The following is a 12,467-nucleotide window of genomic DNA, read 5'->3' as shown; positions in this document are numbered from 1 at the left end:
TTGGGAGAGGACCGAGAAGGTAAAGGAGGTATATTTCACGACACAGTCAGGGACTCGGACACACACACATGTATCAGGACTATCTCTGGATATTTTTAAAGTCCAAGGCAGCTCATATTTAAATAGCGTAAATCCAGGGGCGCCTGGGTGGCTTGGTCGGTTAAGCATCCGACTTCGGCTCGGGTCATGATCTCACCGTCCGTGAGTTCGAGCCCCGCGTCAGGCTCTGTGCTGACAGCTCAGAGCCTGGAGCCTGTTTCAGATTCTGTGTCTCCTTCTCTCTCTGCCCCTCCCTTGTTCATGCTCTGTCTCTCTCTCTCTCTCAAAAATAAATAAACGTTAAAAAAAAATAGTGTAAATCCAAACCAGAATGAAATGGCAGAGTTCACCATGTTGATTGGCAAAAATGTTGATGTTTGAGGATATCACACCCATTGCTATGGAGGGTGTTGGGAAAACAAGCAGCTACCAAAAGCATTAAATGGTCAACTTTTGTGGAAGGGGTACAGAAAATACCCATAAAAATAAAGATATGTGTATCCTGTGATTGACGTATCCTGCCACAGGTACACGGACATACTGTATAGATATTTTGGCAGAAGGTAGGCAAGATACTTAAAGATATTTATTCAAACTTTGTAATAATGGAAAGAAAGACCCGGGGAAAAGTGTTCTTCAAGAGGGGGCTGGTTATATAAATTATGGCATGCTCAAATGATGAAATACTGTGTGACATTTAGAAGGACTGAAATAAAGATGTGTCAACTACCATGGAAAGATAACCACAGTATGTTATATATTAATGGTGGGGGAGGGGGGAGCAAGGTCCATGACACTCAGCGTTAGTACTGGCATCTGTAAACATACAAAATACACACATATATACACGTACACACAGACTAAGTACTGAAATATTTTTGGAAACTGAGCAGTGAATATTTTTGAGGTGGTGACTGAAAGGGTAGGGTGTTTATTGTGTACAATTCAGGGCAATTTTAATTTTCTCACCTCTTCCACACACGCCATTTTTTTTTAATATCTAGTTTTTATCATGGGGGAGAGCACAAGTGGGGAAGGAGCAGAGAGAGGGAGATGGAGAATCCCAAGCAGTCTCCACACTGACAGCAGTGAGCCCAATGTGGGGCTGGAACTCACAAACCGCGAGATCATGACCTGAGCCAAAGTGGGGCACTCAACCCACTGAGCCACCCAGGTGCCCCCACACTATTTCTGTTGAAGTTTATTTATTTATTTTGAGAGAGAGAGAGCAATTGGGGGGGGCGCGCAGAGAGAGAGAAAGAGAGAATCCCAAGCAGGCTCCGCACTGTCAGTGTTAAGCTGATGTGGGGCTCGAACTCACATGACTGGGAGACCATGACTCGAACCAAAGTTGGACGTTGAATTGACTGAGCCACCCAGGTGCCCCACACTATTCTATTAAGTCCAGGAAAGAAGAATTCCCTCGGAAGACAGGCTGACCCAGTGGACCTTCCTCCGGCCTCTGCTGCCAGCTTGCTCGTTACAACACTAGCCTCTCCGATCAGCTTCTCTCTGACCCATCTCTGTGCATGACTCACTTTTGCACAGGACTTGTTTGGGGTTGGCTCCCCCTGCTCCCAAAGATTGCCCTCTCACTCTGGCTGGGCATCAGCACACCTGGGGGGACTCCAGGAGAGCAGAAATACCGGAGTCTCACTCCTGATGGATCATTAAGCACGATTTCAGGATGTGGGAGCAGACGCCTTTCCTCTGTAAGTGTCCCCTGACGATGGTGACCTGTTTCTAGGGCCGGGAAGCACGTAATTTCTCCTGTTCGCTTCTCAGTTCCTGCTTCTCAGCAAGCGGCTACAATCTTAAGACATGGCTCTCGCATGGTATCGCTTCATAGTTCTAGTTCATCTGCAAAGGTGCTGGGACCTCACCTTGCTCTGGAGTCTCCTCCTCGCTCCTTCCCCAGCTCGCTCCGACTCCCCAACCCCTGACCACCTTTCATCTTTGCTCTTGCCCAGACCCACCTCTCACTGCAAAACTTTACCCGTGCTTCTCCTCTTGCCTCTGATGCACGAAGTCAGCTATGTTTTCCAAGTTTGCTCAGGATTTTGACCTCTTTCATCAGGATTACAGACCCTTTTAAGTGAACTGACCCTAAAGAACAGTCCTAGATAGCAAAACCTTCTATTCCAGAATTCCATTTACTGGCTCTGTCCCTGTAAAATTACCTGTCAGTTACCTGTCAATGGGTTTACTCTGTAACTGTCTTTACCCACCGTTGGGAAATTCTATTTTTGTTTTGTAGGTTTGTGTTGAGTTATGCTTTTGTTCCAGCATCTGCCTTGCCTGGACCTGACCCACTAAAGCTGTATTTCTTAAAATGTAATGTAATAGGAATCACCTTGGGATCTTGTTAAAATGCATATTTAGATTCAATAGGTCTGGGGTAGGGCTCAAGATTCTTGTTTTTTAACAAGCTCCCAGGTGATGTAAATGCTGCTGATGCTCCATGGTCCACACTGAGTAGGAAGCATTAAGGCTGCTGCCTCCCAGCTTCCTGTTTCCACTCTATTAGCCTCCTTCAGACTCACATCGGGCCATTTCCCACTTTGACCAGAGCTGGCAAATGGATCACGGCAGTTAGTAAATGGCATGATCAAGATTTAACCTCAGACTTTGGTGTCTACACTAAGCAGAAATACGGTTTCTCGGGCTTTGAATAATAGTCATAGCTCATACTTACCAAGAATTTCCATGCCAAGAACTGAACAAAGTGCTTTCCATTTATAAACTTTTTTAAATTATATTAAATTATACTAAATCTTGCAAAAATTCTATAAAATAGGCACTACTATTATCCCAATTCGTTTTTGAGGACTCTGAGGTTAACTAACTTGCACGACATTTTGTGGTAAGTCGTGGGGTTGAAATTCGAATCCAGAAAGCAAGGTTGCTTTTTCAGACAAAATACTATTAATTCTCAGGGGCGTGTGTGTGTGTGTGTGTGTGTATGTGTGTGTGTGTTTGCGTGTGTTTCATAACATTATGTCAAATAAGTGCATATGATCAGTATATAAGTCGCTTATGTGACTCCAATCTGATGTTCATTACCTTGGCTGTATCCCTATTCTAAGATGATATACAAACATATATTTTTATATTAGCTTTTAAAAAATAATGCAGGATAATAGCCTCAGTCTTTCGATCTTCATTCTACATTTGTCTTTTTTTAATTCTCAAAAAGTCTGAGTCCTAGTCTCAGATTAACCTCATAGCGGGCCAGACATTACCATCTGTATTTGTTACAGAGGTAGGGATTTAACCACATCATCATAAACAAGATTTGTGAGTCTACACGTGTCCATCTCTCTGAGATGCTAACATGCATGGTCCAGATGGGGGTCCAGGGATTTGTAAGCCAAAAGACCCACAAGTGATTCAAATGTAGACCTTGGCTGAGAACTCCAGGACTAAATGATCTGTAAGCGATTTATTTCCACACTCACAAATAGCTGTGACACTAATCCCTGGTAAATTTGTGTTCTCGCTTTCAGTGTGGAGCGTATTGTCTTCCCTGTAGGAGTAGGCGATGCTGGAAGAAGCTCGTTGCGTGTCTGAAATCTTTTCTCCTCAAGGTGAATGATTAGTGTGACTGTCGCCTCTCCTAGAGCAATCCCAACGTGGAATGCACTGTTGGTCAGGTGATAGGTGGCTTAATTAGCAGGAGTCAATGCACAGCTGCTGGCAGTCTGGGGCTCTGTAAGGCTGTCGAGCATCTGTTATGACTTTACGGAAGCTGGAGGGCAGGAAACCGTGGGGAGTAGTCTATTTCTATGGTGTGTGTTTCCGTTGATGAAAATGTCTGCATGCAGAATGAGCCCATTGATCTTTATTTGGAAAGTCTTGAGACTCTTCTTTGCTTGAAAGCATGTGGCAGGATTTCGCTGTTTATCAGCGAGCAGACACCATAAGGGGAGTAATGAGTGACACATAGCACAGCTCTCTTGGGTCAGCCATGAAAGCCAGCATGTTCTTATTCCTCATCCAAGGATATTCCCCCTCTCTCTCTCTCTCTCTCTTTCTCTCACTCTCTATTACAATCATCAACTACTAGAACATTGAAAGTCCAGAGAAGTCACCCAGTACAGTGGTCCCTGAGTACCGCCCAAGAAATAATTATTTTTCTAACTTTTATCATTATAGACAGTTTTCTCGTGTTAGGACATTCTGGCAATGTATTTTTTTTTAATGTTTACTTATTTTTGAGAGAGACAGAGTGTGAATGGGGCAGAGGCAGAGAAAGAGGGAGACACAGAATCTCAAGCAAGCTCCAGGCTCCGAGCTGTCAGCACAGAGCCCGACGCCGGGCTCGAACCCACGAACCGCAAGATCATGACCTGAGTTGAAGTCGGACGTTCAACCTACTGAGCCACCCAGGGGGCCCTCTGGCGATGTATTTTTAAACATCTCTAAAACTGTTCTTATACACAGCCAGTTTGGGGATTCCTCATGTTACTGATGGTTAGGCTGAAGCCTAGAGAAGCGAAGCTCATTGTTGACATGAAGAGAGTAATAGAACGGAGCCCAGATTACCTGATTCTCACCCCACTCTTCTCTTCCCTACCTTATGTTATTCCATTTCTCACCACCCACGAATTACTGCACTGGAACATTTCTGCAATGCATCTTAGATATTTTTGTCCATCAAGTGCTCCATTTTGGGGGGCACCTGTGCATTTCCTATGCAACGATGTGGTTTTTGTGGGGTGACCAATCACAGGAGCCCATCGTCTGGTCCCAGCCTGTGTGTGTCCCTCAGTCCTCCTGTCTTAACACAGAGTCCAGGGCTGTGCCCATAACCAAGCTCATCCAACAGAGCTCTTTCTCTGGGCTCTTCAGTTTCGAGGTAGAAAGCACTTGTCCTTCAGGTTGCAAAGATGAAAGGGGGGAGTACCTTTGCTTTGGAATAAGGCGGGAACTTGGTTGCAGTTGGGGAAAAGGAGGCCACACACAAGACAAGCAGAGCCAAGAGGTGGACTTTAGGGAGGATGAGAAAGAGAGTGAGCTTTGTTCCAGTCAGCCTTTAATGCCTGAATTCAGTACTTTCTGAAACATGTTCTCCACTGAACAGGCAATGCGTCTCCATTTAGTCTCTATTTCATTTTCCTCTGATATGAATTGTGTTCCCAAACTTCATATGTTGAGTCCTAACTCTCAGTGTAATGTTATTTGGAGATGAGGTCTTTCAGAGGTAAGTAGGTCATGGTAGGTGCTCCTGAAGATATTAAAGGCCCCGCACGTATATGTGTATATGGACGGATAGGTGGGTAGGTAGATAGATAGATAGATAGATGTCCATGTGTGCACAAAGAGGAGGTCATGGGAGCACACAGACCAAGGCCACCTGCAAGCCAGGAAGAGCTCTCTCACCAGAGCCCCATCCGTCCTGGCACCCTGGCCTTGGCCTCCCAGCCTCCAGAACTATGAGAAATAAATGTCTGTTGTTAAAGCCACTCAGTCTATGGTATTTTGCTAAAGCAGCTCAAACTGACTAAAACATCCTCTATCCAGCTATTCCTATCCTGTTGACAATGATGCCCCAATTTAAAATAACTTGCTAACTGCTAACTCTCTACTAATATTCTTCCTGTCTTCGATCCTAGTTTGAGTTTTGACTGTGGGATTTACTAACACAAACAACTCTTGTTAACTTGTGTCCTCTAGGTTTTCAGATCATTCGTTTCTTTCTTTCTTTCTTTCTTTCTTTTTTTAATGTTTATTTACTTAGAGAGAGGGAAAGAGAGAGTGCATGAGCAAGTGGGGGAGGGGCAGAGAGAGAGGGAGAGAGAGAATCCCAAGCAGGCTTCATGCTGTCAGCACAGAACCTGATGCAGGGCTCTATCTCACAAATCATGAGATCATGGCCTGAGGCAAAATCCAAGAGTCAGACACTTAACCGACGGAGCCACCCAGGCATCCCTAGAGTCACTAGTTTCGATTTACCACAAATACCCTCATCGAACTTCGTCACTAGCTCTCAGACTATAAATCGGGTGATGGAGTGAGAGCACACAGGCTTTGAATGCCGTCACATCTAAGTTTGATTTAAACACAACTACATAAAAACAATGGAGTCATGAACAAGTTATTTATTAGCACTTCTCTTCCTTTGTAAAACGTACTAAAATGAGTATAGAAAGAATAGAATAGTCTACCAAATAGTGAGTGGCACTAATTATTTAATGGCTCACAAATTATTATTTTTATTATATATATTATATTTATATGATTATATATATATATACATATATATAATTTATAATGATTTATTCTTATTATTGAAAGTTTTATGTTGGTCCATTGAAAGGACTGACAGGAACCAAGACTTGATTCTGTCACAAGCAGGCTCCACAACTTTCCATGTGAATGACTTTGGCCAAGTCTTGTTCACCTCCCAGAGTCAGTTCTTAATCTGTAAAACAGTATAATAAAACCTGATCTTCCAGTCTTCGGGTCTTCAAAAGAAGCAAACTAGATCTTGTCTGTGAGGACGTTTTGTGAAGTTAGGTTCTTTTTTGCCTGACCATGTATCTGGCCAGGTGTGCTATCTCTGTTTGCCCTCCCGTGTTTTCACAGAGAAGTGCTCCCTGTAAAGTTCCCTGGCCAAAGTCAGGAAATAAACCTAAGGATACAGACTTCAAAAACCCATTAATAAGCAATGGAACCAAGAGAAAGGAAACAACACAAAATATGTCCTCCGGCATACTGTGATCTAGAAGAAAAAGCAATTACCAGAAAAGAATGTGTGTTCAGGATGACTTCTTTCATTCAAAGAGAAAATGCTCCACAGCCAGCCCACCAAACATGGCACACACATATCCCGCCGCCGAATGGCAATGTGAACCTGCCCCTATATTTTATAGCCATGATTGATGAGTGGCATTAGAATTAAAAGAAAAAAAAACAATGTTGAGGGCCACACCAAACGTTCAGTGAGCCAGGTGGCTTGCGTTTGTGTGGGATGATATGCATTTATTTGGTGTGTTTTTGTGGGAGTGTGAAATAGGACACTAGGGGGCCAGAAGATTCAGGCCTAGGACAAGATGACATTGGTGTTTCTAGATGAGAGAAAAAAGACAAAATGAATGAATGCTGTTGGGCCATACCACTCTGCCTCTCTAACAAGCCTAGGGGCCAGCTGTTTGTTCTTTTTTTCTCTCTTACTTCTCAGAGTCAGTTGGTCATCACCCCGCCATCCTCTTTTTTGTGGTCACCCGTAGTTTATATCTTCTCTGAGAGTTGGTCCATCCTGAAAATGGCAGGCACCAAAATCAATTTTACAGGAGCTTTGAATTCTAAGATACCCAAGAGATAGTAGTCAGGAATTTGACTCACTCTTCAAGACCACTGGGAATCCATTTGGTTTTACATGACTGCAGATTTTGCTCACTCATACAATTACAAAGATACAGAATTTGACCACAGCAGTAGCGATAAGAATAATCCAGTGGAAGGAAGGAAAGAGTCAGAGACTTACGTACAAGACACTTTGCTAAATGTTCCAAGGACTTATAATTTAATTCTGTTCCTTAAATTAAACCTCTTTTTAGGACCCACTATGTACACTGTTATACCTTCTGGGAATACAGAGCTGAATAAAGCAGGGTCTTTGCCCTCAAGGAGCTCATCTATTAACAAAAGGTACAGATATAAACACATACGCCCCAAAACAACTGGTAAGGACATATGCAGAAGAAGATTCTGAAGGAAGAGTGTCAAAAGCGTCCTGAAAGAGGTGACTTCTGACCTGAGTTTTCAGAGAGGAATAGTCTGCCAAGATGACAGAGGGAAGAACGTTTTTCCAGATATGTGGCACCTGTTGAATCCTGAACTCTGATAAGACATCAGGGCATGATATAGAGAGACAGGTAGAACCAGTCTGAGGTGGAACCTGTCCGCTGGAGGTGAAAGGAATCATCTATAACCACCGTGACAGAAACCAAAGAGGGGCCAAGAGGATGTGAGCCCTGGAAGTGTCTGCTCCTGGTGTCCTGGGGTAAAGTTGCATAGTTAAAATTCAGAAGAAGCTGATTTTATGGTTATCCTTGGGATAGTTTAGGCTTAGACACAAATGCATCATTGATTCAGATATTTATTTCGTAGGGATTTAGCTCTATCTTCCTTTTATACAGCTAGAAGGTTGATAACGTGCTTCCCACTGGCAAGGATGCTGAAAAGCCAATGCCCAGTCACCATTAAACTTCCCTCCTTCTCTGCACACATTTCACTTCAATGAAATCTGCTGACCTTTCTGGGATAAATGTAATTCACTTTGAAATCTCAAGGTCAAATGAAAAAGAGGAAAATCTGACATTTGGAGTCACTATCCATTAGGCTCAATAAGGCCAGAGATCACCGTACCAGGCAACATAGATCTCCTCAGACTGATGGTGTTTTGACTTCTGGTAACTGCCTGGGCACTTTGTTTTAAGGTCCCCCCCCCCAACTAATTTGCAGCTGGTGAATTTTGGGGACTATTCTTTCTTCCGAGATCAGAGGAGATCAGGAGCATTCAGGGTGGCATGGTCATAGACCTATTCTTCTCTTAATGTCCACATGAGACAGAACTTGAACCCTGGGCATGTGGACCTAATGTTTAGCAGTTAATTGCTATAAAATTTTCTTCTTTGTTAGTTCTATCAGGACTTAGGGGAAAGAAATGGATTCTAGACAAGCCTCTGCCATTCATTCCCTAAATGACTTTGATTTAGTCCCTTAATGTTTTGCCCAGGTTATTTTACCATTACAATGGAAATTCTTACAACAATTGGGTTCTGATCAGCTGCTACATCTAAGACACTTGAGCAAGGTTCTGAGGCCTCAGCTGTAAGAGACGCAGATAAGAGCTTACAATCTAATCGAGGAACTAAACAACAAAAAATAGCGATGTGATTTTAGATGGGCCTGAACATTAGCTGTGATTGCATATAGGTACAGTGTCTGGGACGTACCTTGAAACCCGTGTTAAAGCAATGACTCTTCTGTATACAAACTGCAGGTGCTGAGCAAGATACATCATCTTGTCTAGAAAAGGGAAAACAAGACATTAATTCCACAGGTATTTATTGAAGGTGAACACTGTGTCTGAAATTCTTCTAGATGATGGGCATATAATATTGAATAAAGGGAACATCACAGCTCCATCCCTGGGCTTGCATTTTATTATTTATCTCAGTGTTTATTTTGGAACCATTTACAAAAATATATGTGAAAGTCTATTTAAAATTATAACGAAGTGGAATAATTCAATGACTAGTCAAGATATTGGACCATGTTCCCTGGAGATTTATTACCTCCGTTTCATTATGTCATGTCTATATTCTTGTTAAATTCTGGCCTTTGTCCCCACATGTGATAACAGCTTATTTACTTGTCATGAAGGAAATTAGTATTAACCTATCCTTCTTTATGACTGCACAACAGTGATGTTTTCCGCCCATATTAGTGACCCTGAGCATTATCAGTTCAGATGGGTCTTCTGAACTTTTAGGGGAGGAGAGTGAGTTACAAGGAGGTTTGGTGAGTGCTATGGATACATTTTTTTTATTTGAGACTTAAAAAACAATCTGTTTATGTCTCCTATTAGTGGAAACTTCTTTATTTTTTCAATATAATTTATTGTCAAATTGGCTTCCATACAACACCCAGTGCTCATCCCAACAGGTGCTCTCCTCCAGGCCCATCACCCACCTTCCCCTCTCCCCCACCCCCCATCCACCCTCAGTTTGTTCTCTGTATTTGAGAGTCTCTTGTGGTTTGCCTCCCTCCCTCTCTGTTTGTAACTGTTTTTCCCCCTTCCCTTCCCCCATGGTCTTCTGTTAAGTTTTTCAAGATCCACAAATGAGTAAAAACATATGGCATCTGTCCTTCTCTAATTTCGCTCAGCATAATACCTTCCAGTTCCATCCCCCTTGCTGCAAATGACATGATTTCCTTCTTTCTCATAGCCAAGTAGTATTCCATTGTATATATAAACCACATCTTCTTTCTCCATTCATCATTTCATGGACATTTGGGCTCTTTCCATAATTTGGCTATTGTCGAAAGCGCTGCTATAAACAATGGGGTACATGTGCCCCTATGAATTAGCACTCCTGTATCCCTTGGGTAAATTCTTATTAGTGCTATTTCTGGGTCATAGGGAGGTTCTATTTTTAATCTCTTGAGGAACCTCCACACTGTTTTCAGTGGAAACTTCTTTAAGTTGATGATTATAAAACAAAGCTAGGACAGAATGGGCTAAAAGGAGTTTACAGCGCCTGTAGCAATCGTTCGCAACCGGGCTCCTTGTAGACATAAGTAGACAAGGATGGGCTCATCTACCATGAACCTGAACACAGTCTCATAATTCTCAGCCAAGTGATCTTGGCCAGCCACCCCTCATTCCTGAAGGTGGCACATGCCTTGAAATGTAGTTTTTGTCCCTGCTTCGGCTCAAAAGTCTAATTTTGCAATCGAGGAGAGGTGAATTGTCTGTGATTACATATCGGTTGATGACAAGGAAACCTCCGGAATGAAAATCTAGTGCTTCTTTTACATGTTTTCTATTTTTGTTTCTCTCACCAGAACACCTGATCCTTAGCCACAACAGACAACAGCTTATATATTAAATAAATAAACATATACATATGTGTATGCACATAGATAGAGATCTAGGTAGAGAGGCAGATATCAAATGACCCATACGATAGCAATCTAAATCTTGGGGGTGTTTTTTAGTGTATTTATTTATTTTTGAGAGAGAGCAAGTACAAGCAGGGGAGAGGCAGAGAGGCAGGGAGAGAATCCCAAGTAGCTGTGCACTGTCGGCACGGAGCCTGATGCAGGGCTCGAACCCACAAACCGTGACATTGTGACCTGAGCAGAAATCAGGAGTCAGATGCTTAAGGGATTGAGCCACCCAGGTGCTTCACCACACAATAGCCTCTTCAGTCTTTGCTCTCTCCTACCTCCGATGTTAATAACATCAAATCATAGATCATATTGTTTATAATCACTGAATAAGAGAAAACGCCATCTGAGGCACAGAGATTAAGATGCTTTACCCAAACTTCCTGATGCATCATTGAGATTGATGCCATCGGTGCCCTGCCTCTAATCCCTTAATATTTTTGCAACGGTGGCTAAACATCCAACTGCCGGCACCACGATGGCCCCTGGCCCTCGGTGGTCATTCCCTGCCGCAGAGCCTTCCTCTGGCCATGGGAGAGGAGAGGTGGGTAGAAAGTGCTGTGGCCTTAATACCTCCCAGTGAGAAACGCTTAACCGATCAGCTGAATGGAATGAGTGGTTCAGCTCCCGGGCTTCACTGTGCTGGGGATGGACCAGCTCTGAGGTGTGTGTCCTACACTGGCTTCATACTCCCCCACGGGATTAAGCTCAGCTTGCCCACCTTGGTAACGGCTCCCTTGTTAACCCACCATTCCTTGGCTCCTTTCCTTCCTTGACTCACTTCCCCACCCCCCTACAGGTGTTTCCTAGGGTTATTTCCCAAGCGAACTCTTGACATTCTAATCTTTGTCTCAGGGGTCTGTTCTTACAAGCTCCGAACCAAGGCAGAAATATGTCTACCCGGCAATTTTACCAAATGCCGGCCAAGGTCACTCCACCATAAAATCCTTGCCCCCAGTGTGCTGGATAAATACATGCTTCCCTACCTAGTACTTCTCTCCACTGAGGACGGGAAAAAGAGTCCAGCGTTAACTTTAGAGTCCTGCCAAAAGTGAAAGAAGAATCATGCGAACTTATATTTGCATAGCGTTGTAAAGTGTACAAAAAATTCCACGTATGATACGTTAAAAACAATCAGCAAACCTGAAGCGCCAGGTCAGGTGACTATCGCTCTTACCGTTTCACAGATGAGGACATTGGAGCTCAGAGATGTGACCTAGCAGGTAAGCATACGGGCGGGGATTCAAGCTTAGCGAGCTCTCTCTCCCGTCTTACGGTTCATGTCATTGTAACCTCTGTGAAAAGAACATGAGACAACACTGCATAAAAAAGGATCGCTTCCAGTAATCCTGGTCTGCTGCTGAATTACAGTTTCCTTACCTTCTTTTGAAACAGGCAGATTAGGTCACCGCTGGGAAGACCTGCTTCCATGGCCCATTGATTTGCTTTCATTGGGCATTTCTTTTCCTGGCAGAAAAAGTCTGTCGATAATATTAGGTAGGTGCGGCTTATCATGCATTGCAGAAGTTTCTAACTCTGGAGAAGTGAATGAAAAAGAGAGAAAAAAAATAGCTCTTGCCTAAAATAAGAATCCCAGATGTTGGTGTATTTGTGTGTGGGGAGGGGGAAGGTTACCATGGAGATCAAGACCTCACAACATAGTTTGTGCGATATAGCCGAACAAGGCCTAGACCGGAACAGGACTCGATGCATCTCTCTGGCCGTCCCGGTGCCTCCACCCTGAC

At 43.4% G+C, this 12,467-nt stretch overlaps 1 long non-coding RNA gene across 1 annotated transcript; it reads right to left on the bottom strand.

Moving 5' to 3' along the window:
* Positions 1 to 10,753: 10,753 nt before the first annotated feature.
* Positions 10,754 to 12,013, bottom strand: LOC147571803 (uncharacterized). The gene is made up of 2 exons (XR_015246670.1): positions 11,866 to 12,013; positions 10,754 to 10,908 (listed from the first exon to the last, which is right to left on the bottom strand). It is a non-coding gene; the product is annotated as an uncharacterized LOC147571803 (long non-coding RNA).
* Positions 12,014 to 12,467: the final 454 nt, after the last annotated feature.

Source organism: Puma concolor, chromosome F2 (genome assembly GCF_028749965.1).
Source record: "Puma concolor isolate L17-30 chromosome F2, mPumCon1.1.hap2, whole genome shotgun sequence".
NCBI classification, from domain to species: Eukaryota; Metazoa; Chordata; class Mammalia; order Carnivora; family Felidae; genus Puma; species Puma concolor.
This window is presented reverse-complemented; position numbering and strand designations above follow the sequence as displayed.